The sequence below is a fragment of the Rhinolophus hipposideros genome, assembly GCF_964194185.1.
Source record: "Rhinolophus hipposideros genome assembly, chromosome: 5".
Taxonomy (NCBI): Eukaryota; Metazoa; Chordata; class Mammalia; order Chiroptera; family Rhinolophidae; genus Rhinolophus; species Rhinolophus hipposideros.
In genome coordinates, this window is record NC_138051.1 from 50469410 (window position 1) to 50496379 (window position 26970).

Here is a 26970-nt window from a genome sequence, read left to right on the forward strand (position 1 = left end):
GCGAGCAGGACCCGCGGGCGGCTGCAGCGGCGGTGAGTGCGCCGAGTCCTGGAGCGGGGCGGGCGTGTGCGGGGACCCGGGGCCGAGAGGTCGCCGAGGGCGGCGGGACCGGGCGGGGCTCGGGCTCCGCCAGGTGCGCCCGCCGGGCGCGCGGCTCCTCGGGCTGGAAGGTGCGCTCCGGGCGCCGGGCCGCCGCGTCCTCCCGGGAAGCCTTGAGGAACATACGGTGGGGGCTGCGGGGGCACGCGCCGCGGGGCCGGGGTGGGAGGAGGCTCTCCAGGTCTTCCCTCCGGAGAAAAGGGATTGGCTGCCTTCGCGCGCCGACTTTAACCCTCGGGCGCGAGTGACAGCTCGGACCCAAACGGCGCACCTCGGTCCTTGTCCTACGCAGTTTTTACTTAATTCCCCAGCGTGCTCGTCCGGACCGTCCCTTGAAAAGGGATGCCTCTTGTGGCTGCCTGTCTCACCCTGGCCTTCCTGGTTCGGGCAGGTGGTCCCCCAACGCCCCCGCCCCTTCTATAGCACGTATCCGAGCTTTCCAAGGGACTTTTCCAAGTTGCATCACTGTTTGGCCTCTAGACAGGTGCTGGGCTGTCCTGTTGGAGTTAGTTTACACAGGATTTTTAAAAAACCTTTGTATATTGACTGTGTGTGTACCCCCTCATCCCTACACCCCAAGTAAGCAGCACCTTTTCCAAACGCTCCTCACAACAAGCTGTTCAAACACGTTAGGAATTGTGCTGGGGCATTGGTTCTGAAACTTGGCTGGACATCTAGAGACTTTTACAAAATGCTAATGCCTAGGTCCCACCTATAGGGATCCTGATTCATGTGGGCTGGCCTGCAGCCGGGGCAATGGAATCTTAAAAAGCCAAGTGATTCTAATGTGCCGCCGCATTTGGGAACCTCTGCTTTGGGGTTTGCTCCCATAGCCACTTTTGTGGACCTACGAGAGAAGGTACGGAAACTCATCTCAGGAACTCTGTAAAAACTTTTTTTCTTTAGAGTTGCTCACTGGAAACACAGCCCTGATCAGGCTGTCCCTGACGCTGCCTTTCCGTAAATCCACCTCTCCATCTGAAGAGCCTGGTGGTTGGTGCTTTCCAACCTGAGACTGCAGATGGTGCTTTTTCCTGCAGTTTTCTTTGTTTCTACCTCTGAGTTTACAGTAAATATTGCCTGGGCACTTTCTGCCAAGGAGGTGGGAGTGCAGGAATTGAAGCCATGAAGTCCTTGCAAGAGTCCAAGGTGATCATACAGGGTTGTCCTACTCAGGGAAAACCAAGTGATAGTTTGACTTGTCCTATTTCGAAAAGATTTCAGATTAAAAAAGAGGAAAAGATATTTTTAGGGACTCTATCAGTTTTTGGAGACCCTCTGCCACAGACAATAATTTTTGCATAAATGGGGAAGTTTTCCTTCAAAAAAAAGCAAGCTAACAACATTCTTAAGGTTTTGTGGTTGATATTGTGTTTAATGCGTGTGCATTTGTGGGAATAAGCTTATTCCTGATGGTTAATTAAGGCCAGCAGATGTAAGCCAGTGCATATTTCTTGCTGATAGAATAATATTTGAGTTAGGGAATTAGTGCTCTACAGTAAGTAGCATGGCTCATCTGAGGTGATGCTTTAGCCACTTGTTAAATGATCTTAAAAATGATAGGGAAATAGGACTAAGGAAAAACTGCATATAGTATATATATACATATATATATATATACATATATATATATATATATACTCTCTCTATATATACTAAAATTTTGATCATTTTTTTTAAGAAAGTGTGTTTTTTAGTGCCTGTGTTATTATTGTGACAAGTTTTCTGGAATCTTGGTTAATTTACTGTTGTACCTAAGTACGATGTTTGTATTAGATTCCCATCTGAATGTTGCTACCTGGTCACAGACCTGTGGATTTGATTTTTCTTGGGTGCTGTTCCTCTATATTGCGTTTTTATTAGTAGTGGGGTGACATACTTCCAAGAGAATGCCCTCTAGCCATGGAGGAATGTTTGTTCATTTCTAGCTCCTAACTTGAATCAAAAGAACACTCATTTTTAAAAAAAATAAAACATTGTGGCGTTTTGCCCTAGTTGGTTTTGCTCTTTTTTCTACCTTCCACTACTGTGCCCTGCTCCTATTGCTGTATTCAATTGCTGGAAGTAGGGCCACTGCAGGAACCGTTTTAATTGTGTTGGTTTGAGAATGGAGATTATGTGGGGTGCATGGTCTCATGGGGAATCCTCAACCTTTGGGGAACTAGACCATATGGAAAGTGTTTTCCTACTGTTGGTTTTTTTTCGTTTGTTTTTTTTTTTTTGGACCAGGCTAACAAAATGAAGCCATATTATTGAATGGTTTGTTAACTTGCTAATCTTGTCTCTATTTTGGGGAAAATGTTCATTTTAGGATACTATTGAACTCTTGGTGTCTGAAAAGTTGCACTCGAACAGGGATGGTTACACTGTGAATATAATAGTACATCTGGAAAGAAAGAAATGGAAGGAAGGAAGAAAGAAAAAGTGTATGTACATATGGACATAAAAATATTTATTGGAACATTTCTCACTTCAGGGTAGCAGCTCTAATATTCTAACGTGATTAGAAGAAAGTAAGTGAAGAAAAATAAGAAGAGTTAGTGAGGGGTTTTTTCGTTTAGAGAAAAGGTGATCTTTGATTTGTGTTAAGAATAGACTGCACGATTGGCTTCCTTTTTTCTTTTTCCTTCAAGTAGGGACAGTTAATTTGCTTGCACCAATGGGGTAAGGGATTGTTAAAGAAATTTAATGGCCTCCTTAATTCTCTTTCCCCCCAAAACCCATTTATTTACGAGACGCTATTGACCTTTTTAAAAAACACAACTGATCTTGTGTTTTCCCTTTCTTTTCCTCCTCTGATCCAGGCACTAAAGGGCAGTGACATGGCTGAGAGGTTGGCATCACAGGAGAAAACAAAGTTCAAGGGGAATTGAAATTGGGTAATTTCCCCTGAATGACCAAGCGCTTACTTTATACTGTCATGTGACATTGCTGTTATCGGGAAACAAGTTATGACACAAAAACCCTGAAAAGGGAAAAGAAAAAGAAAAAAGGATTTGATGGGAATAGCACCAAGGTTGACTGGCTTTCATGTAGGGGAAGCCTGTTGGAGTTTTCAGTCAAATGCCCAGAAGGAAGAAACTTCCTTCTTCATGCGGTATCCCCTCCGCCTGCCAAGCCACTGTCCCTGGGAGAGTGCGTCATCTTAAATTCACACCAATGTTTCTGGTTTTCAATTTCTTTATTCACTCCCTTAGTAAATTCTTAGAAAGCCCCCACTCCAGGCAGAGCTCTGTATTCCTCACTGGGTTCTTGGTTAACAGGATACAGTCCCTAACTTCTGGAGCTTGCAGGTGGTAGAGATGTGAACCATGGATTACAGTAAGTTGGGAATTCTCCGAGTCATGATGAGCAGAGAGAGCAGTGGCGGGAGCCGGGGGCCACCTGGGATAGCTTCACCTGGATAGATACCTCCCCAATTCGTTGGCACAAGGAAAGCTTTACTCCAGTTTAAAGTAGAATTCATTTTATTAGGTCCGAATACCATGTTTTAAATGACTGATTGCAGATCCTTTTCTGACAGAGGAGAGGGAAGGGTGTGTGCACAGATCATGCAGAGAAGTGGGGAGTGAAGAAAGAGGAGGCCGGATTCAGGCAGATACACATTGCTCCAGGAGTGTGTACTTACCCAAGTTGTGCAAACGTAGTACCTGAGGCTGGGAAGCCAATGGGGAATGTGGCTGGATCCATTTTTGGCATGTTGGTAACTGGCAAAATAAGCTTGGTAGTGCCTACTTCTGCAACTGAGCTGGGAGGAGAGTACAAAGCACCACGTTAAAGCAGCAGCAATTGCCGTACTTTTAGAGCAGGTGGCTTGGTTTTATCTATGACTTCAGGGAGTAGGATGGTTGTCACTTTAATTCAGGTTTTGTTGGACAGACTGAAAACTGGACTTCATACTCTTTTTCCCTGGGGAAGGTGGTTGCTGACCCACAGGGCTAATAACCCCAGGGTTATGAGTTACCATTTGTTTATTGACAGCCTTCCCAGTGCCAAGTAATGTGCTCAACATTTGTCCTCCAGTCTCTGAATCTATGTTCCTGAGAGGCAGGTGGCAGTGGCTTTCCTGTGATGAGGAAACTGAGGCCCAAAGAGGAGCTGGATCTTGTAGCAGCTCACAGGACCCAGAAGTGGCAGCGTTGAGGGTTGAGAGTGCTTGGGTCTGTCGGAATACAAAGCTAAGTTCTTCCCACTGCTGCTTGCTCCTCTTGAGCAGAGCTGATTAAGAAAGTGCATTTTCCGTGCCTTGGTTTTTCAACATCACAGGCTCCTTAGGTCTAGATTGACTTACTGTTTTCCTCTACTAGATGATGTGTAATAGTCGACTGAACATCACTGCAGGCTTGTCATCCCAAGGGAAATTTTTATGAAATCCTACTTTTTTTTTTTTAATGTAAGGGGCAGATGCAGCTTTTCAGAAAGGCTCTGAAGGCACCTCAAGTCCTAAGTTAGAGAGACATTGTCTCCACATTTCTTCAAGCTCTGCTAACCTCCGAATTTCTGTAGATAATTGGTTGTTGGGTACGTGATTAAAAACGAAATTCACTGTTGAACGTTGTGTAGCAAAACGAAGCTGTGCACGTTCCATTTCCTATTTATGTGGTGCTTGCGACAGAAACAAAACTGTGCTGCATTGTAATTACCTCGAGCTCTTAAAATTACAGGTAGGAAGGGCTTAGAGGCAGAATGGAGCTATAATTAGTAAAGATGGGTTTCAGGCAGGGTTACTGAATGTGTGCTTGTTACTACAATAGGCTATAGCTCAATCATTCAACCCCAGAAGGATCAGCTCCCGTGAACATTTTCAGGGGACTCAGTGCCGGGTCGTCAGGAGTTAAGAGTGTTTGGGATTAGAACACATGGTGTTTGTCATGAACCTTGACTATTTCTCCCAGTGTCTTTGTTTATAGGGTAGAGTTTATTCCCAGTCACCCAATCACAGGGATCTCTGCTTGCCTTCAGGCTGTTGCTTTGTAGTTTTTTCTTAGGTCTATAAAGGCCCCTTATTATTAATAATCTTTCAGTGTCGCTTATCTCTTTGCTAGAGGATTGGGGCAAGATGACCAAGATTTTCTAGTTTTGGATCCAATAATTCTCTTGGATTTCACTTTTGACTTCCCCTGGCTTTCTATCCTTGTATTTTATTGCATTTGAAATAGGCACTTGGTTTTCCCTGAAAACGTGTAGTCCATTCAGGGAGTAGGACCTACTATGACCATGACCCCCCCAGGGATCCTGGGGCAATGGTGTTAGTCCCGTTTTCCAGGTGAGGATATGATAAGGTTCAGAGTCCATACTCAGTGGGAGTTTGGGGATTCCAGCTGAGTTTCAGACTCTAAATAGCTGCCCTCTTTTGATTTTATTATAAAGAGAAAAGAAATGGCCCAGTTTTCAAAGTTACGAAGAGGTTCTAATATATCCTATGAATGAATCTATATCTTTGATCTTCATTGTAGCTGTATTGATAGCTTAAAAAAAAAAGATTTGATTCTTCACCATTTTTGCCTATGCGATTTTCATTCTCCTTATTAGAAACAGTGACTTTCTCAGAATTACACAGCAGCAGTTGAAAAGTTGATTAGCTTCTCTCTTGCCCTAATCAAATATCAAAAACCTGGAAAGTTTACTGAGAGTGGTGATTACAGTGAAAGCTTTAGGAGCTGGAGAGGAACTGATAGAGAAAGAATGAAGGGAGAGATAAGAGACAGAATAGTTTGCAAAGGGACCATAGGGTGGAGTTTACCAAACTTAAGATTTCTTTTACTTGTGAGTTTCAGGTTTGGGGCTTAGGCACCTTTGTTCCAGATGTAGCCAGACCAGCTCAGCCCTAATTGTGCCGCTTTGGGCCACCTGTAAGCTTTTCTCCTTTCTTTCTTTTTCTTTCTTTCTTTCTTTCTTTCTTTCTTTCTTTCTTTCTTTCTTTCTTTCTTTCTTTCTTTCTTTCTTTCTTTCTTTCTTTCTTTCTTTCTTTCTTTCTTTCTTTCTTTCTCTCTCTCTCTCTCTCTCTCTCTCTCTCTCTCTCTCTCTCTCCCTCCCTCCCTCCCTCCCTCCCTCCCTCCCTCCCTCCCTTTCTTTCTCTCTCTCTCTCTCTCTCTCTCTCTCTCTTTCTCTTTCTCTTTTCTCTCTCTTTTCTCTCTTTCTCTTTTTTTTATGAGGGGGTGTGTGTGTAGGGTGGGAGAGAGGGAGAGAGGAAGGAGGGGAGTGTGGGGGGCGTGTTGGATTAGAGCCACTGGTTACCTGGTTCTTCACACTGGTCTGCTCAGGGCATGACCACCTGGCACTACAGTTCTGGGTCTCTGCAGTGAGTCCCGCTCAGCTGGGTGGGGTACAGAAGAGAGAAAGGGTTGCAAATCCTCTTAGAACACATACCTGCAGCCCTGTCTGAGAACTTTTAACACAGCAACTCTGTGAGATAGGTACTATTTTAGAGGTGAGGGGAACAAGGCCATGAGAAAATGGGAAACTTGTCAAAGTTGTGCAGCTACCGAGTGGTAGGATCCATGGTTCAAACTCGTCTGGTCCTGAGCTGTGCTATTAACCTAGATGGCCTCTCTAGACCCAGAGCGCTGGTGGCTGCAATGGCTCTTCATTCATTCCTTCAATTCACCTACTCATTCCTTTCTTCAACACATTATTGACTGCTTGTGTATGCCTTTATCTCAGCAGTTAGAACACCATCAGTGCCCTTTGTCATAGGTCTGAACCCCCACCAACCTGTAAACCTATAAAGAGGATGGATTTCTCCACTGACCTTGTATCCCTGTGTCTCAATAAAGTTTTGTGGAATAAAGTTTTGTGGAAGGAAGGATGGAAGTCAGGCAGCCTTTTGAAACTTGACACCCTTGTATTTCCTCTATCCGTCTCTGGCAGCCTCTGGCAGCCGCAGTGATTTCTAAACAGAAAAACAGACGACTGCTAAGAAGGGTGAGAGTGTGGGGGGAATGTTTCACAAAAATAATCAGAGTGGGGCGGACCGGTGGCTCCATTGGTTAGCTCTGGGCAACAGGGTTGTGGGTTTGATTCCCACATGGGCCAGCGAGCTGTGCCTTCCGTAGCTAGAATGAAGACAATGAGCTGCCACTGAGCTCCCAGGCGGCCGGATGGCTCAGTTAGTTGGAGCGCATGCTCTTAACCACAAGGTTGCGGGGTTGGACTCCCACAAGGGATGGTGGGCTGCGCCTCCTGCAACTAAGGTTGAAAGGACAACAACTTGACTTGGAGCAGATGGGTCCTGGGAAAAACACACTGTTCCCCAATAAAGTCTTGTTCCCCTTAAAAAAAATAGAGTGAATTCTTGATAAAAGCATGTTTTTGAAAATGTATTTCAAGTTCTCATGGCCAGTGATCGTTGATGTGTATTTGTGCTTAAAGCATTTATTACTGGAAGGGCATGCTTACCCCCAGCTTGCAGATTACTTGGTGAGTAAAGGAGGCCTTTCAGGCTTCCTGGCATTGTTGGGACCTTTCTTGCCAGCAGAGCCACCAGAGCATGATTTCTTTGCAGTTCACCAAACAACTCTAGGGTTCAAACCCAGCATCCTTTTTCTTAGGGCAAGGCGTGGTGTTATATTTAAATACATGAGCTGGTTAAAATACACACAACATAAAATTGACTAGTTTAACCTGTTTAAAGTGTACAGTCAGTGGCATTAAGTACATTCACAGCATTGTGCAACCATCACTACTATCTAATTCCAAAACTTGCTCATCACCCCAAAGAAATCCTGTACCATTCACCAGTCACTGCTCATTCCTCCTTCTCCCCAGGCTCTGGCAACCACTAGTCTACTTTGTATCTCTGTGCAATTGACTGTTCTGGATATTTTATGTAAAATGGAATCATACAATATATGGCCTTTGGTGTCTGGCTTCTTTCACTTACTATAATGTGTTCCAGGTTCATCGATGTATTGTAGCAAGTATCAGCACTTTATTCCTTTTTACCTGGTGTCTTTGTAGAGTAACCCAAGCCTCACTTTCATCAGGCCTGTTCTCCCAGGTTGTCTTTCTTCATTTATTTTGGTCCTTTTTGGCCTGGCTTATTTTTTCCACTTTTCCCATCCACTGATTCTAATGACCCTTGAAATGAATATTGGAACGAAGCTCTCACGCTTATTAGGTATTCTGTTTCTGCTGAAGAATTAGCAGCGGGAGCCCATGCAGGGACCTTGAGTTGTGCTTCATTTCCCCAGGACAGCAGGGCAGGTTTTAAAAACAAGTGTCTGGAAAACACCCACCAGGCCCCTTTTATTCCTCCGTTTAAAAGCTTTGCACAATGAGAAGTGGCCCTCAATTAAATCGTTTAATAAAAACCTCCCTCTGTTTTAAAGCATTCTTGGGAAGTGTTTACATTGAACACCACTGCAGGCTTCTAAATGAGGAGCTGTGGAGTGAGTGATCCTTAACCTGTGACTTTAATAATATCCTTTGCTTTAGATTTCCAGGTGGAGGCCTGGGCCAGATTTGTAGCTTGTCATTGACCCAGACAATCTTGACTCTGTCCTCCCCCCTCCTCCTCCAGCCACCCCGGTAGAAGATTCAGAGCGGCCCAAAGCCGCATAGAGATGTAAAACTAGCTCTTTGGAGAGAGACTAGACTGAAAGGAGGAGATGTGCTCCCCCCTAGCACCTCCTCCCCACCCCCCATTTTGACCTTAGTAACCAGGCAGGGGGGCTTCAGTAAGAAGAGATTAAAGCATTTAGGAGAGCAGCTTGGGGCTTCTGAGATTCTGGGTCCTTCCGGCAGGCAAGGTCTGAGGTTTTAGCCAGGATTTGGAGCTTTCTTGTGCTAAGGAGGCCGTGGGCCCTAAGAGCTGAGGAGGCTCTGCTTTTCGCTCTGATTCTGGATAGGTGAGTAGGCCCCACCCAGAGGAAGCAGGATGTTGGTAGCTTTGTGGGGCTTATGGAAGGAAGTCCTTTCCAGGAAACTTGAGGATTTATCATAGAGGAATATCCAGGGAAAAGCTGTGTCTTAAAATAGAGGACGCTCTAGGATGGCCTTCCCTTTGTGCTGCTTTACTGGGGATACTCATTCTGTGGCCAAGATCAGGAGGGTGGGGCAGGAAATGCAGCTTCCCTGGCACAGGTTGGGATTTACAGAGAGGCTTCAGGGCCCAGTTACCAGGCCCAACTCCTGACTCCCTGAAGGGCCAGGTGGAGGCCAGGGCTCATCTTATGTTTATATGAGTTAATATTGTCTAAAATGCTCAGAACAATGTTTGCACAGGAAGGTGTATATGTGTGTGTTCTTATTATTCTGACGCTTCACTTTTGTGAATTCCCAGCTAGAATTGTTAGAAATGCTTATCGTTTTCAGAACTAATTCACCTCCATACCCAGCTGGCTTAGGGGAGGGTGCTATCACTGGACTCTTAAAAACAAATGACATGCAGATAGAGAAATCATGCTTGATGTATCTAGTAACGTTCTCTGAGGGAGAAAATAAATGTGGGGAGAAGCACACACCAGTGGATACAATTTATTTAGACTTACAAAAGACCTTTGAAAAGACTTCATGCCAAACATTATTAAATGTATGAATCTCCTACAACTCTGTGGAGGTGAGTGTAAGAAGGAATATGGCTGAAACCCATCTTCTGAATTGCCCTCAAAAGTTCTTACTGTCTTTTAAAAAATCTAGTCTTTTAAGAAAACAGTACATTTGTAGAAGGAAATAGATTTCACCATTAATAAGTTTAAGAATCAAATCACTTAAACACACAGACGCTGAATTTCATCCCTTCTGGGATTCGACCCAGGACGATAACTGAACGAATAAAATGACTAGCAGCTTTGTCACCCCTCTCCCCCGGTAGGATTGAGGAAGCCTGGAGTTTTGCTAGACTAAAAAGACATATGCAGAGTTAGTTGCCTTTGTATTTTTCATTACGCTCTGCTCCGTATGGGCTTACCATTGTGCTTCATGAGTGCTCTGTACGTGTTTGAACAATGAATGAAGATCTTAAAATAAGCAGAATATTTTACTACTGCATGTCTGTTATGTGCCACGCAAACTTAAACGTTATATTTGCGCTTATGATAATTGTATTCGTTTTTGCTGCATAATATTGTTGGGTAACAAATAATCCCCAATCTCAGTGCTTCAGAACCACAAACATTTATGTTCCCACTTGCTTGCCTGTTGGGTGGGTATGGTTTGGTTGACCTAGGCTGGCCTTGGCTGGGCCAGGCTGGATTACAGGCTTCCGTTTGGCTTCAGTCTATTCCTCATTTGCTTATTCTGGGGCCCAGGCTGAAGGGACAGCAATTACCTAGGACAGGCTCGTCTCTTGTCACAGTAGCATAAGAGGGCAAGTGGAAATGCATGATGCGTCTGAAGGCTTTGGCTCACAACTGCTACGTTGTCATTTCTGCAGACATTCTGTTGACCAACTGTAATCACATGGCCAAACCCGATATCAGTGGTTTGAGGATGTATGCTTGGGCCATTCTGGTGGGAGGTTCTGCAGAGTCATATGGCAAAGAAGGTGAACATATAACCCCATTATAGGGGAGTGAGCCGCTGGGAACGTGCTTCAGTCCACCACAGTGGTTGAGAACGAATGGGAGGAAAAGGAAGTGTGGGCCGAAACAGCCTTTTGGGACCTTGCTAAACCTAGAGCTGCTGGGTGAAGAATCACATCTGTTTTGCTCAGGTGCCAGCCTAGACCTTGGCATGATAGGACTATAAATTAGACTGGCACTCTCTGACTCTTGGCTGGCTGAATATCGCTGTGTATTCATCCATTGTGATGGTGGTAGTGGGGATTCCATTCATCTGTGGGAGGACCGGGGTGATGGGCTGGGTTTTCTTCTGGTCAGCAGTCGTAACCTGACATGCCGCCCACTGTGGTGACAGGAGAGTGATGGACAGAGAGAGCAAAAAGGACAAAGAGGGTCAAAGTATCCAGGGAGGCCGGAGGCTTGGCTTTATCCTTTGCATGGTCGCCTCTTAGCATAGGTCTGTGAGAACGCAGCCTAAGTCCCATCTTTAAGAGTCAGTGACAGGTTGTCCTCAAGGCCATCATGCACTCTGTCCCCATCTTTAGAAGGAAACTGGGCCTTAGTTTCCGGAACCCTGCTTGTATATCTGAAGAAACAGGCCCCAGGAGGTTAGGTGACTTCTCTTCAGCCACTCCTAAGTGGCACACCCAGACGAGCTCATCTAGTTGCCAGAGTAGGGCTGGTCCTTCTGTACCGCTAGGTCTCAGCTCTGGCAGAGCTGTGACTGCTATGTCCCGGCCCTGTGAGGATGGTGCCTTCTTTCCTGAAGGAGCCAGGTGAGCCTTGTGCCTCAGTGTGATGCCTTGGAAAGAGCAAAGTGAAAGGTTGGCCCAGGGTAAGCAGCCTTGCGTTACCGTTTTGCAATGTGTCCTTTTTTTAGTGAAGGGCTGATAGACTCTCCAAGGAAGAAAAGGCTCTGGCCATTACGTGAAAATGTACTGAGACTAGATGGAGACAAAAACCCTGTGAAGCTGAGGGCGTGAGGAGATGGACACTCTAATATGTGCTGTGGGTGGGATTATAAATCCAGTGGGCTTCTTTTTGGAGAGCAGTTTGGCAGTGGGGATATTTAACCTATAAGTAAACAAAACTCAATTAAAAGTGCTTTAAATAGGAAGAACATTTATTATCGCATATAAACCTGAAGTCCAAATTTAGGGCAGTTTTGGGGGTTAATTAACGGAAGACCAGATGCATTTCCTTTTTCCTCTGTGCCAGGCTCAGTGTTTGACATTCGTCCTAAGCTTGTCTCCTCGTGGTTCACAGTGATGAGGGGCTTTTCCAGTGGCAGGAAAAGAGGACAGCAGAGAAGCTTTTGCTTGGCATACCGTGCAGAACTTTCATGTCTCTTTGGCAAAAATGGCTCTGATGCTCAGACCGAAACCAATGACTGTCATGGGGAAATAAGGTTTCTGTAGCTTGCGTAGATCAGTCTTGGGCCTAGAGAAGGGCCCAGCCTTCCCTGAAGTCCATGGACACTAGAGGGAGAGGATACAGCCCCGGAGCTTTGCTGGCCAGGGAGAAAAGGGCCGTTGCTGTGGGTAGGTAACCACTGAGATTGGCCACAGCATCATCTTTCAAAATTAAGACTGTGCACGCTGTAACTCCGCCGTGCCCCCGTTAGGAATCTATCTCACCAATATAACTGCCCAAGTGTTCTGCCACACACACAACGATGTTCATTGCAGCTTTCGAATAGCAAAACACTGGAAATAACCTAAGTATCTCTTAACCAGGGTCTGGTTAAGTAAATTAAGGTACAAGCACATTATGGAATTGGCAAATCTGTAAATAATGAAAAAGGAAAAATTTAAAAACAGACTATCACGTTTTTTTTTCCAAAGCAAAGTGCAAATCAGTATATATTCTGAGACCTCCTTTTTGTTTAAAACGAGTCTTAATTCTTGATTGCAAATATAAATTTCTGGAAGACATCCCAAGAAATGTTGTTATTTCTGGGCTGCGGGGATTGGTGGTGTGGTTGGGAGCAACCTTTTCTTTTTCACTTCGTGCCCTTCTTGACTGTTTGAATTTTATAAAAATCATGTATGTATTATCTTTATAACAAAAAAGAAAGTGATAAGTATGATATTTTCTTAGCATGTGCAGAGGCTTAAGGAGAGGAAACTGGGGCCCTATGTGGGCACTGTGTGGGGGTGGGCGTGTCATTTGGCTGTGTGTGGTCAATGTGAAGGGAGGTTGTGGAAGGAAAAACACCCCGGAGTGAAATGAGGCCATTTTTTATCTTCCCTGGTACCTGGCGCAGTGTCTTACACATTGTAGAGTCAAATACACATTTGGAGAATGAATGAGTCAATCAAGACCCAACGCAACTTGACGAAGTACCAAAACCCAACCAAGCAGTTCAAGTCAGCAAGAAAGTAGATTCTGCTGGAAATTTATTTTGCAAATAAAATATGGCTGCCATTTCCTATATTTTCCTTGAGCTCCAGAATCTAATTCATTGCTAAAAATCAATCTAGTATGCAGCTTTCTATTTATCATCCATCTCATACTGAAGGCTACCGTGCCACGTTCTGGATAATAAACCTGATCAAGGTTTTTACAACTATGGGTAAGAGCAAAGACAGGAATTACCATCGTGTGTTAGCTGTGTTTATAGATGTGGCTTTAATGGAGAGCTATTTAGAAGTCCTAAACTCTGTTACAAGGATAGAATGAGCAGTTATTTATTTATTTTTTCAGCAAAATAAAGTTTTTGATACCTGGACTAATCAGAAAATTCCTCTTAATTATGTCACTCTGATAATAGGAAAAAACCACAGTGATCTGATTTCTGGCCAGTGTTGGTAGAAAAGTGCATGTACCTATTGGTGAAATGAAAGCATTACATGTAGTAGTCTTTTCAAGCATAATCCTCCTCCACACAGAAAAGCAAAGGCATATGGGTATTAAAAAGCCTTTTTATTAGAGAGGGTTGGGGAATGGGAAGCTCCCCTTATGTTGTGCTGATATTCTTCATAATTCCCTCGCTTGAGGCTTCTCTCTTTCTGAGTTGGATTCTTGTAAATCAAAGACAGAATGTTGTCACTGACATTTCCATTGAGTTGCTTTTAACTTTTATACCCTTGGGTTTTAGCATTTAGCCCTTCTGTAATGGCGACCGGATGCCCACTCTATTCAGAGAATGATGATATCGTTGAGCTATGGAAAGATCATTTCCTTTGGAACAGAATGAAAAGCTTTTTGTGCTCACAATTGGAGGAAAATGTAAAATTTTAGTAGGCCTCCTCCACTGCAGGTTGAAAAGAGTCCATGTTTGAACATCATCATCCCCTTTGTGCCGTGGAGAGGTTCCAGCAGGTTTTTGAAATACAAAAAGCAAATACCTTTTCACTGTGTGTTTTTTTAAACGAGTCCTTAGAAATATTTGAAAGAAGAGTGATATTTCACACCTCTGCTGGGATCATTTTGGATCAACAGAACCTGGGATCACTGGTACATTATGTTCTAGAGTGATTTACTTGTGTGTGAGTGTGTGAGTGAGTGTGTGTGTGTGTGTGTGTGTGTGTGAGAGAGAGAGAGAGAGAGAGAGAGAGAGAGAGAGAGAGAAGGCGAAGGAGGAGAGAGGGAGAGTTTGTGTGTGTGCATGTGTATACCTATAAAACCAAATATTCATGCTCATTTGATATAATCTTAGTACATACCCTCTTCTAGTTTTTAGACAGTCTGTCCTATATCTGTAAAACATATGATTAAATATTATAATTTTAGACAAATTTTGCATCTACATCAGAAAATATAATAAAAATTAATGATAGTAATATTAATATAGCACTCAAAAGTGCTTGGCCCTGTTTCAAGCACTTAACATCAATTAACTCATATAGTCCTTATAATAACCCTATTATTATCCCAATTTACAGTTGAGGAAACTGAGGCACAGAGATATTAAATAACAGCTAGTAAGTGGTGGATCTAGGTTCAAGTCTAGGCAGTCTGTCTTTCCTGAGTTGAAAGCAAAATTTAATTTAGTTGAAGCAAAATTTCATGAGACATGACTCATTTCTAAACCTACAAGTTAATCTTGTAAATTGGAGGCAATTCTATCAGTGTTTAGAGTGTCATTTCACTAAAATAATCTTATATAATATGAATCCCTTGCTTCATGATCAATGTTTTAAGTTACTTTACATAGCAAGCATATACTTTAAAAGTTCCTTTAGTTGTAGATCCGAAATACATTAAAGGATAGTAAATTTAGCTAGTCAAAATGAAAAACTTTTTAACAGAGAGTTTCTTGTCTCCTCTCTTTTCTTAGGGAAGAAAGATGAGCTCTTTCAGTTCCCAAATGACGCCTCAATTTAAAATGAATCATTCTACCAGAATAAAATATTCTTTCTCCTGCAGAAATGCAGCTACTGCTTTCAGAAGCTAAAGTCATTTTTCTCTTCAATAGTCTGTGATTAATCCTGATGCGTGACTCCTGCCAGTTTCCTTTCTTTGAGACCACAGCAGCAACAAATGTAGTGGTTTAACCTTCTCCTTGAAATAAATGCCGAGGTTGGTGTTCTACACAGACGACTTCTGAATGCCCAGGTCACAGCCTTTGCTTCTGGCTTTGAGTGATAGGTAAGAACAGGAACTGGGAGAGATGATATTGCAAAGTGATTAAGAACTTAAAGCTTCGGGCAGTGCCTGGTACCTATGGAAGACCTCAGGAGATGTTTGACCCTGCTACTGTTCTGTATTGTGCTTTTGCCTGTCGCTGGGCACTGTGTTAAACACTGCATGCATTACTTAATTTAATTCTCATCACATTCCCACCAACTAGGTGATGTTTTTGTTTTTATTCCCATTTACAGAGGTAGAAATGGAAGCTTAGAGAGGTTAAGAAATTTGCCCAAAGCCATTCAGCTAGTAAGTAATTAGAGCTATGGTGCAAACCCAGTTTGTTTTTTGCTTTAAGTAGAAAAGTTCAGGAGGCGCCTGGATGGCTCAGTTGGTTAGAACGCGAGCTCTGAACAACAGGGTTGCTGGTTCGATTCCCACATGGGCAAGTGATCTGCGCCCTCCACAACTAGATTGAAGGCAGTGAGCTGTTGCTGAGCTGCCGGAGGGGTGGCTGGATGGCTCAGTTGGTTAGAGTGTGAGCTCTCAACAACAAGGTTGCAGGTTCAATTCCCTCATGGGATGGTGGGCTGTGCCCCCTGTGACTAAAGATTGAAAACAGCGACTGGACTTGGAGCTGAGCTGCGCCATCCAGACTAGATTGAAGGACAACGACTTGGAGCTGATGGGCCCTGGAGAAACACACTGTCCCCCATTATTCCCCAATAAAAAAAAATTAAAAGAAACATGCAAAAATCATAAGTGTACAGAATCCTCCAGAAGTTGTCTTGTTCTTTCTCCCAGTTATATTCCTCAGCAAAGATAACCCCCATCCTATTTCTATCACCATAGGCAAATTTTGACTGTTTCTGAACTTCAGAAAAATGGAATAATTTATATAATATATACTCGTTTGTGTTTGGCTTTTTTTTCATTCAACATTACGTCTGAAATTCATCCATGGATTTGCATGAAACAGTAACTTGTTCTTTCCCATTATTAACTATGTTGCTACATTTCTCATTGAATATTTCAAATATTCTCATTGAATATTTCATCTCATTGAATATTTCAAATAATTGATTTATCTACTGTTGCTGGGCTTTTGGGTTGTCTGTAGTTCTTGGCTGTTATTAATAGTGTTACTTTCTCGTACACGAGTTTGTATGTAGGTTCTTTGGGTATATATCTAGGAGCGGAATTGCTGGGTCTTCATATATATGGAGCTGTGGTCAGTACTGTGAAACAGTTTCCCGAAGTGGTTGTACGAGTTTATACTCTCACCTAGCAGTGGGTGAATTTCAGGGGCTCCAGTGTCAACACTTGGTGTGTCATCATCATCTTAGTCACTGGTGAATGTGTAGTGGAACTGTGTTGTATCAAACTTGGTGACTTAATAGATGCTTATTGTAAAATATTTGGAAAATACAGGAAAGTATAAGATGAAAATTAAAAACTTTTCAGTTCTATGATCAAGATATATAGTCATGTGCTGCATAATAATGTTTCGGGTCAATGTTGGACCTCATATACAATGATGGCCCTGTAAGATTATCATAGAGCTGAAAAATTCCTATCGCTTAGTGAAATCATAGCCATGGTAACATTGTAGCACAATGCATTACTCACATGTTTTTGATAATACTGCTGTAAACAAACCTATACTGCTAGTCGTATAAAAGTATAGCACATATAATTATGTACAGTACATAATACTTAATAATGATAATAACTGACTGTTACTGGTTTATATATAATATATTTACTATACTATACTTTTGATCATTATTTTGAACTGTACTCTTTCTACTTATTAAAAAAATGTTTGCTGTAAAACAATATGCTGTGTTATGCCAGCAGCAGCTTCATACCTCTTGTGTTTACTGCATTTCTTGATGGCATCATTTCTCTTGTGCTTGATTTAATCTTATGTTGTTTTGTACACGTTACTGTACAAAACAGGTTACTGCTGTATAGTCTTGTAGCTTATAGACTAGACCATATAGCCGAGGTGTGTAACATCTAGGTTTGTGTGTTGTTCACAAACGATGAAGCCTCTACCGATGCATTTCTCAGAAAGTATGCCCGTTGTTAAGTGGTGCATGACTGTACAACTGTTAATATTTGGGTGTATTTCCTCTTTTTCCACAGCATATATGTATGTATTTGTATGCTACATGCAAATTGGAGTTGTTTTGTGCAAGAAAGATGCTGTTAAAGGGGGTATTTTGGATGCCTATATAATGACATAGGAAAGCAATGAAAGGAATGCTCAGGAATAGTCTTAGTGATGTTATAAGTGTGCATTGTGTTGTCATTTTCCTGTTATATTTGGAGGAAGGAGGAAAGGGGAAAGGAAGCCAGTATTTATTGTGCACCGGCATGCCCAGGTACCGTGGTACTGGGAAGTGCTGTACCCTTTCAGAGTAGACTTGAGTGCAGTGTGAAAGTGTAACCCGCATGGCAGCCATATAATGTACAGCATGTTTGAAAAATAAGTCTATTTCACTCCTAGTAACTGAGCATGCTGGGAAACTGGGCTCACATCATAGTGTAAATTGAGTTTAATTAAACTACTAGGTTGTTTGCCTGTTTTTAAAGGTACACATACCTCTATTGTTTTAACTCAAACATTAACACACAGGAAACAACACTTTAAATGGAGAATACTTCATTATTTGGTGTATAGGCTTCATATTTTAAGCAATTGTCCTGTTTCCTTCCAATGTATTCAATCTAACTGCTTGTTCAACATTGAATCTAATCTCAAAATCGTAATTGTGATCTATATTTGAATAACTTGCATTATTGGCTGAAATTTTCATGACAATCAGTAGAGATCTTGATTTTCTCTTAAGAGCAGAAGGTCTGGAATCTTTTCTATTAAGGATTACTGACCTAGGATAAAGTTCTCTCTTGTGAGTTTAAGTTAATTGTGTGTGTGTGTGTGGGAATTACTTTTTAGAATAATGAATCTTTAATCTAATGGCTTTTAAAAATAAAAACCAGAATTCATAAAACTTTATTTAGTAAATATAAACTAAGTAAAAATAAGAGCTTAATTATGTAACATGTTGGGCAATTAAGTATTTCATATTAGTTCATTTTCCTGATTTCCAAAGTTTATTTCTTCAAGTGGTAAGATTAAATATTTAGCTTTTCAATTGAAATTTCAATAGGGACACATTTCCCAGACAATGAATAAAATTGCCATTTTCATTCTTATTGATCTCGTTTATTGTGTGGAAATATCTTTTTTTTGAAGTTTATTGGGGTGACACTTGTTAGTAAAATTACATAGGTTTCAAGTGTACAATTCTGTAATACCTCATCTATATATCATGTAGATGAGGGTAAAAGGGATCAAATAGATGGTGATGGAAGGAGAACTGACTCTGGGTTGTGAAATATCTGTCTTTAGAGACTCTAAGTGCATAAGTCTTCTTGTTCCTACACGAAATAGTTGTGGAAGTTGCTGTGCTTCTGATTCTCATGACTGCTTCTCTGATTCTCTTCATCTGCTTCTGTAACTGATACCTTGTTTGCTTCCACAGCAGCTCACACTTCTGTGTTATTGCTTCTACTTGGCTTTCGGTTAAGGATGGTAATTTCCAACTGTGCAGGGTTATGTGGAAGAAGAAAAGGAAGAAGGAAGCTGATGTGGAATTGTGTTTTGTGTTGGGCGCTGGGTTTGAGACAGCCTGTTGCCTAAAAAGGAAACTGTGGGCTTCCTAGCATCCCCGTTTTACAGGCTCATTGGCCATTTCATCTTCCATTTACTTTTTTCTTTCTTGTTATAATAACAACAACTTGTTTGTAATCATAATTGAAACACTACAGAAATGTGTAATTTAAATTGAAAGCACCCTATTTGATCAGTTCTGGTCATAACTACTCTTTAGAATTGGGTAAATATTTCTTTAGATTTTTATGTAACTTTGTATATATAAGTAACTTTGTAGAAATGAGGCTACTTCGTAACTACATATATTATTGTGATACTTTTAAAAACAGTGTATCTGATACTTTCCATGGCTGTGCATATAAATCTTATTATTTTTAATAGCTTCCTGGTATTCCATCATGTGGACATATCATAATTTAGCTAACCTCCTATTAATGGACATTTAAGTTATTATAAATACCTTGTATATAAGTATTTATGCACTTAGAAGTGTGTTTGTATAATTCTTATGTTTAGGGTTAATTACTAGAATTAAAATTGCTGGATTAGATGGTATGTACATTTAAGATTGGATAGTTATTGTCTGCCATAAATGTACCAATTTCACTTTTGTTCCCCCACCCTTATCAAAGGCCATTTCTTCATATGTCCTGGTGTTTTCAATGCACAAATTGATAGTGAGAAGTGTCAGATAAGGCATTTTTGCGTTTCAGTTTTTAGTCAAAAGAGAGACATTTATTGCCTGGGTGTAAGAGGCAAGAAAGAGGTGACATGGATTCATCTTCATCAAGAAGAGAGGCATAAAGGGCCCGCAGAAAGAGGGGAAATGGATAGAAGAAAGAAGACACCAGGGGAAATGCTCGTCTTCCACCAGACGCAATCCTTCTTGTGTCCTCTGGTCTCAGCATGAGGAAAGTGCTGGCCTGACCCAAGGATCTTCCTTAAATCTGTCTCCCTTCTCATCATTTCAGGATAACCTAAAATGCATAACCCTTAGGGAACTGGAACCCATCCTACTGAAGACATCAATCACTTCCTAATTTTTAGCAATAGAAACTAACTGGTACATTTAAATGGAGAGAATATACTATGAGGATACTGTAAGGCTTGCAGAATTTCTGGGAAGGTGGGAACCAGGCTGTGGAAAACCCAGGCTGTGGGCAGGGACAGAGGGAAGCTAGGTAGGTAGGACCCCAGCCTGATCCTGCCACAGGCCTGCTCTGGTTAGGGCATGCCACCCGGTGCCAGACTGCACTGGGCACTCAGGCCCACTCCCTAGCTCTTGGAGAGCAGAGGTGCGAATTGGGCCTTTTCATTCCTACCAGCTGATGGTGGACCCTGCCTTACTTTGAGATGCCTATGTGTGGTGGGGAATTTCCTAACACAGGAAGGGACACAGGAAGGGATTGCATTCAGGTGCTGACTGAAATATGGGTAATGTCCAGTCTTTCTCCCTAGGATCTGTGAGCTCTCAGGGAAGGGGGATATGGATTTAGACAGGTGCACCTACATATTCATTTTATTTTATTTTTTTATTTTATGGATGCTTTAAATTTTAAAAATTTTTTTAAAGTTTTTTTTTTTTATTGGGGAATATTGGGGAACAGTGTGTTTCTCCAGGGCCCATTAGCTCCAAGTCGTTGTCCTTCAATCTAGTTGTGGAGGGCGCAGCTCAGCTCCAAGTCCAATTGCTGTTTTCAATCTCTAATTGCAGGAGGTGCAGCCCACCATCCCATGCGGGACTTGAACCCGCAACCTTCTTGTTGAGAGCTCACCCTCTAACCAACTGAGCCATCTGGCCACCCCTCCGGCAGCTCAGCGGCAGCTCGTTGTCTTCAATCTAGTTGTGAAGGGGCAGCTCACCGGCCTATGTGGGAATCAAACCGGTAACCCTGTTGTTCAGAGCTCACCCTCTAACCAACTGAGCCATCCGGCCGTCCTACATATTAATTTTAAAATACTCCTTAAGGTCCCCACTGTAGGTGACATTGCAGCACCAAGAAGCACACTTTTCTGAACGTGTTGGGTCTAACTGCTGGGGTTGGGATTCTACAGACAATTGGTCATAGCACGTGTTCTGGTGGCTAGCTAAGTATAATTTAGGAGATTGGATCTAGCCTGGAAGCTAAGACCCTTTAGCGGGAAGACCTGGGTAGGATGGTTGGATGCCTGATTATTTGTGGTCAGGAACCTGGAAGCCTAAATGCAAATTCCTCAGAGGTGATTTCAGGAAAGAGAGGCCTGGATTATGACACTTAGGTTCTAGTCCTAATTCTGCCTAACAACTCATAGGGACCCTGCACAAGTCACATGACTGTTTTAAATTGTTTCCTCATGTTTGAAATGAGAGTTTGGATGAAGTCACTGTTTTTGAACCAGATCACTCATCAGAAGAATTACCTAGGTTGCTTTTTTGTGTGTGTGTAGAATTTTAGGCCTCACCTCCAAACCATCTGAAGAGGGTGCCAAAAAAATGTATACACATTTTAAGAAAGGAAAAAATTGTATTAAAATTATAATACTCAACATATACCAAGAACAAAACATGAATACAAGTCATGTGTATACATTGTTTTGGCACCCTGGTATTAGAATTTCCAAAAGTGGGTGTCAGGGATTTGCATTTTGAAAAAACTTCCTGGTGATTCTGACGGAGCCACAGTTCTAGGATGCCTAAGAAATTTCCTTGCCGGTTTTAACGTTTCATGCAATATGTTCAGTTGAAAGGTGGATGGTTCTTGAAAACGGTGCTGTAACTTTTTTAAAACAACGTCCACTGAAGTGTTTAATTGTCCCTGAAGAAAAATGTCGTTTGAGACTGCATTCCTCAATACTTTTTCATTTTTCTCCTACCAACTCTTCTGTACTTAGGCAGAGCTCCAAATTGGCTCATCCTCATATTCTCCTTTTATGCATTCTGTTGCAAAGACTGCTAATTTCATATCTTCTTTATGTCTTGTTCCTCAGTAACCAAAAGCCTGATTTGTTTTGATGGTGTAGCAATGTACCAAGATAAAATACTTTATTTCTCAGCCTCTCTTTCACCGGGATATGGGCCAGTGACTTAAGCTCTAGTAAATGAAAGGTGAGTGTTCTGTGTGGCCTTATGGGAAGATTCCAAGGGCTGACTTGTATGAACAATGCACCTCTTTGCTTTTTCTGTCTTCTCTACCTACTGCTTGGAACATGAACACAATGGCTGAAATCCAGCAGCCATCTTGGGTCATGAGGTCACTGTGAAGACGGAAGCCATGCTCTAAGTAAGTGGAGCACAAAGGAGGAGCCTGGATCCCTGATGTCCATGGAGCTGTGATAACAGCCCTGGACTGCTCACCTCCACACTCCTTTCTTATTTAAGCCAAAGTGATTTTGGGTTTTCTAACAGATGCTGCTGAAGTGAACCTAACTGATACCCCTGCTGTGTGGAGACTTCACAGTGTGGCCTCCACGCCATCTTGAAGTTGACGTGCATATAGTAGGTGCTTGGTAAGTGTTTGACAAGTTAAATGCCCCAGTGGCATTGAAGTGGGGAGTTTAAAGGCTCCAGCTGCTCTGACCTCTGCTCTTCCTGCCTTAGATTAAATTACTTGTAGGGACCTTTTGTTTTTCCTATCCCAACCGCCAGGAAGATATTTCCCAGACCTCTCGGCTGGACTTTAGGGTTATAGGCTCAAATATTTTGACAAGGCATTGGGCAGTAGGCTTCTGAGATTCTAGCTGCATGCATGCATTAGTTCAAAGGAAAATCTAAGGACTGGGCACTTTTTTGAATCTCCTCAAGAAATTGGAGGTGGTGGTTTGAATGATGTCAGAAACGGCCACCATGGAATCTTTTGCTATCACTCCGAGGCTGTACTTTCCACAGTGCCTGCCAGGAACTTGATGTCAGGGGAGTCTTTGGAAAGTGACTGTTAAGGAACCTTGATTGCCAGCTATTGACTAGGGGTCTGCCTTCTCAGTGGCAACCTCAGAGGTGGTCTTGGCCAGACCGGCCTGTCCCTGACTCATGCTGAGCTTTGTTGGCCAGGCTGACACACCCCTCTTTGGGGCCCAGGACAACATGCTGGTTTCCTGGAAGCATTTAGGCTAAGACTCTGCCTAAGAAAATGATACTGTTTTTGCAAGTATGGACTAATGGGAGCGTATATTTAAAGCTCGCTCTCCCTCCACAGTAAAGCTCCTTTCAAAGAAATACAGGGTTAAAAAAAAAAGAGAAACAAAAAACCCAAACAAACAGCAAAACCTGGGAGATGAATTAACTCTTCACTGAGGCCAAGGAGTTTGTTTTAACGCAGGTTTCATTGACTACAGGGGTTTGGACAGCCCACCTCATTGTGTGCCCACTGAGAGCAGGGGGCACAGGCGGAACCACACCCCTTTGTGGGAAACAGTGAATTCCATGGCAAACCCCTGTGGCTCAAGAGTGTTTGCTTCTCCTGGAAATAATTACAGAAATACGCAATCCTTGAAAGGCAACATCTGGCTGGACGGAGGCAAACTGGCAAATACTCAATCTAAATAGATGGAGGTGATGTTGTGCAGAAGGAAAGAAGCAGCCTGCGAAAATGGCCGGTGAGTTTTAGTGCTCTTGTCTAGAGAGACACCACTGTCCTCTCCTGGGCTTGACTTCTTCCCTGAGGCTGCAGGTTGCCCCTGTCTTTCTAAGAGACAGACGCATCACCCAGTTACCTGCCCCTTTCCCTTGCAAGTCTCCCATGGAGGAAAGGGTTGGCACCCAGCACCGAGGTGTGTTTGCTGTCCAGGGAGTGTTCTAGGCCAGTGCTCTGCGGTCAGCCTTGACTTGTCATCTGCTTCCAGTGCAATTTGAGGTGTTGATTTAGACCATTAGAAATGTCTCTGCCCCCTCAGTGCTTTCTTAAGGCGGCCATGTGCTTGTTCTTAGTAACCAAGCTGAGAACCTGGGAGCTCCACATCATTTCCAGGAAAGTAGCTTTTTTCTCACACTCCCTTCTCCCTGCCAAGTTTGGAGGGGCTCAGCTTTGGACTTCTTGAAACCCCAGGGCAAATCCCTTTTTGCCCTCGTCAATTTTGCATCTACCAGCTGGAGACACAAGCAGAACAGCATCTTCATGGATTTATGACTGCTGGGAGTTTTTTTGGTTTCCATAGCATGTGAGATATTTGCAAGTCAAGAGTGCAGTTCTAATAAATCCAGGGAACCTGTCATGGATTTTCTGAAACCAAGTTTCTATGAAAAGCTATAGTAATGAAATTTTGAAGGAACTTATTGAAAATATGGGCCCTTAGCGCAAGGTTTTGCAGAGGATGCATTTTCCCATAAAAATGCTTTCTGTAGCAGTTTTGTTCAGGGATTCTGCAGCCTCTGGCTGTGGTTTTGCAGTACCCCAAGGCAACATTTTTAAAGGCCCAAGTTTGACTTCTCTTTGGTCTCTTCAGCTTTTGAGCACTCTAGGAAGGCTTAAATAGAGAAGGCCAAGTTTCTTGCAAGTCAAGAGGTCATAGAATAAATCCCTGAAGGAATTCAGGAGGGGTATCTGCTTTTGAATAAATAATACTCATTAGCATAACATGGATAAAGTCCTGTTAATCACCTCTAGAGGGGACTCAAGAATGAAGCTCATTTGGATTTGAGGGTTCGAAAGAGATAAGCGACCTTGGAGCTCTAAGTCTCCTGAAGTTTCCACCTCTGCTACTTGCCTGCTGTGTGACCTTGGACAAGAAGTCCCTTGACCTTTCTGAGCCTCAGTTTCCTTACCTGTACAAATTTTAATGCCCACCTCAGTGTCTCTTTTTTTCATGGTTCCTTCTTTGCCTTAAAAGGCGACATTTATTCAAAGAAAAAGGAAAAGACAAGATGTCCTACTCTTGGCTCCCTTTCCTCCCTCCGCCTGCTCCTCAGTCCCGCAAGGATTGAACCCCGTCTGGGGCACGGTGGCGGACCAGCCCCTCTCAGATGAGGTCAGCAACATGGAGAGGCATCTCCTCAGTGGAGGTGTTGGAGAAGATCTTCCTGTCTCGAAGAGTGCTCTTGTCTTCTTCTGTCACCATACCTGTGACACACCCGTACATCATGGGTACGTCATGGCCATACCCGTACGGCCAAACTGTCTACCACGACTGATTCTGTGGATATAGTTTCCCCTCTCGGTGGGAAGGTCATAGGTGATGACTAAAAGTGCCTCTGGCCAGCAGATCAGTGGGAATCAGTATTCTGTTAGAGCCTGAGCAGAAGTCCCTCGTGATTACATCCCATTCCTTTTGGTCCATATCTCCATGCATGGCAGAGACCGATGTCTCAGACACACATCTTCTCAGTGTCTTTATGCAAATCAATGAAGGCACATTGTATTGATGCTTTCTAAACTGTAAAGTGCTCTGAAAATATTAGTTGTCAAAATGATGGCTCTTTTTTTCACTTCACCCAGTCCATCGTCTCTATTGACAGTGGTGACATTAGCCTCATTGCTCCTGCTGTCACTGGGGTGGACATTTTCTCTGTCACACTTATGTGGTGTATCTTGTCCCTCCTGGGACACTACCTTTGAGTGTGTCGTTATTCTGTGCTGCTCCTGATGTGGGAGCTGTGACCCTCACTTTTTCTGTCCTCAGATAAGATTTTCTCTTTCCAGGTCTTCCTATTCTGACTCTGGCTCAGCCCCCAGTTTTCTGTAGCATTCTTTACCTTGTCATTTGCCGCCTTTAGCTCTTTCCTATTTTTTAAGGGTGTGTGGGGAGGGGAGAAGGACTGCCTCTGTTCTCCTGGGGAATGGCTGGGGACCCGTGAGAACGTGATCTGTTAATCTGACTTTTTCTGTGCTCCCTCCACATTCCCCTCCTTCAGCCCAGACTCAGCTCCTTTCTCCAGGGTTATAAGAAGACAGGATAGCTCTTAGAAGGTATTGACCATTCTTAACTCTGTGGGGCTACAACTTACATTTAATACAAATGCCTTCCTTCCTTCCTTCCTTTCTCTCTCTCTCTCTCTCTCTCTCTTTCATTCATTCATTCAATACAGATATTTACCAAGAGTTCACTGTGTACCAGGTCCTACATTAAGCCTAAGGATATGGCAGTAAGCTTAGAGAAAGGATAGCAAAACAAATATCCTACTCATGGCAACTTGTATCGCATTGGGAGACCTAGTGGAGGAGATGCCAATAAACACATAAACAAAGGCATGTCAGTGGGTGATAAGAGTTCTGAAGAACGATAAGGCAAGATAAGGTGGCTTGTGAAGGATGGTGGGGGATGGTGGAAAATCCTTCTTTATGGGGATGTTCTTTTCTATGAGATGGTCAACAAGAAGTTGAGACCTGCAGGAAAGTCTGGAGTGTAGCTACCTGGGGAAAGGGCATTGGGAAAAGGGGACAAGGGCATTAATGGCCCTAAGGCACTATGCATAAGGGCAGTCGGATGCTTGGCATGTTTTGGGAACAGCAAGGAGGCTAGTGTAGCTGTAGGGGAGTGAGTGAGGGGAGAGTGTTCTAGGAGGAGGTGGTAGGAATGGGGGGCAGAGCATGCTAGATTTTGCCTGTCATATTAAGGATTTTATTGTGATGGAAGTGGGAAGTCAACTAAGGGTTTGAGAAGAGAGGAGGCAGGCAGCTCAGTTAGCCTAGTACAGTAGCCCAGGACTTTCTGTGGAAGTTGTGCAGTCATTACAAAGTGCCCAAAGCATAGTGATGTGTAAGAACAGGGTCAATGAAAGAGGGAAGGCCCTGAGAGTGGGAGTGAAAAGCCTGGAGTGAATACCTCAGGAATCCAGATGACTGCCTGGTTCAGAGGATCCTCATTTCAAAAATGTGTTTAAAAAAGTGAATTAAATGCACAAGAGCATTCCTGTAATCAAACATATAAAAATGCTGTGTCAATCTAAAAAACTGTTAGCATGCGTACTACCAAATGGTCAGTTACCCATAGTGCTGGGCTCTGAATACATTCTGAAACATAATTTTTATTACATCCATTTATTTATCAAAATATTAATTGTTTACCAAATAGTAACCTAGTACTTACTGTACTAGTTGATACTAGAATTTATGACTGTTGTTTTAGTTCTGGTCAGTTTCCAGGCTGCTTGGAAGATTGGGCCATCGGGCTCTCTGACATGAGTTTTTTTGTTATCTGATG

At 42.8% G+C, this 26970-nt stretch overlaps 1 protein-coding gene across 2 annotated transcripts in view; it reads left to right on the forward strand.

Moving 5' to 3' along the window:
• CGNL1 (cingulin like 1) overlaps nucleotides 1-26970 on the forward strand; it is a 143525-nt gene continuing 116555 nt past the window's right edge. Inside the window, exons 1-3 of one of the 2 annotated variants that reach the window (XM_081050448.1) lie at nucleotides 1-32; nucleotides 20573-22344; nucleotides 23170-23430. The gene's annotated coding sequence lies outside the window, so the exon portion shown is untranslated. The remainder of the gene's footprint in view (nucleotides 33-20572; nucleotides 22345-23169; nucleotides 23431-26970) is intronic. The other variant, XM_081050447.1, reaches the window with a different exon arrangement.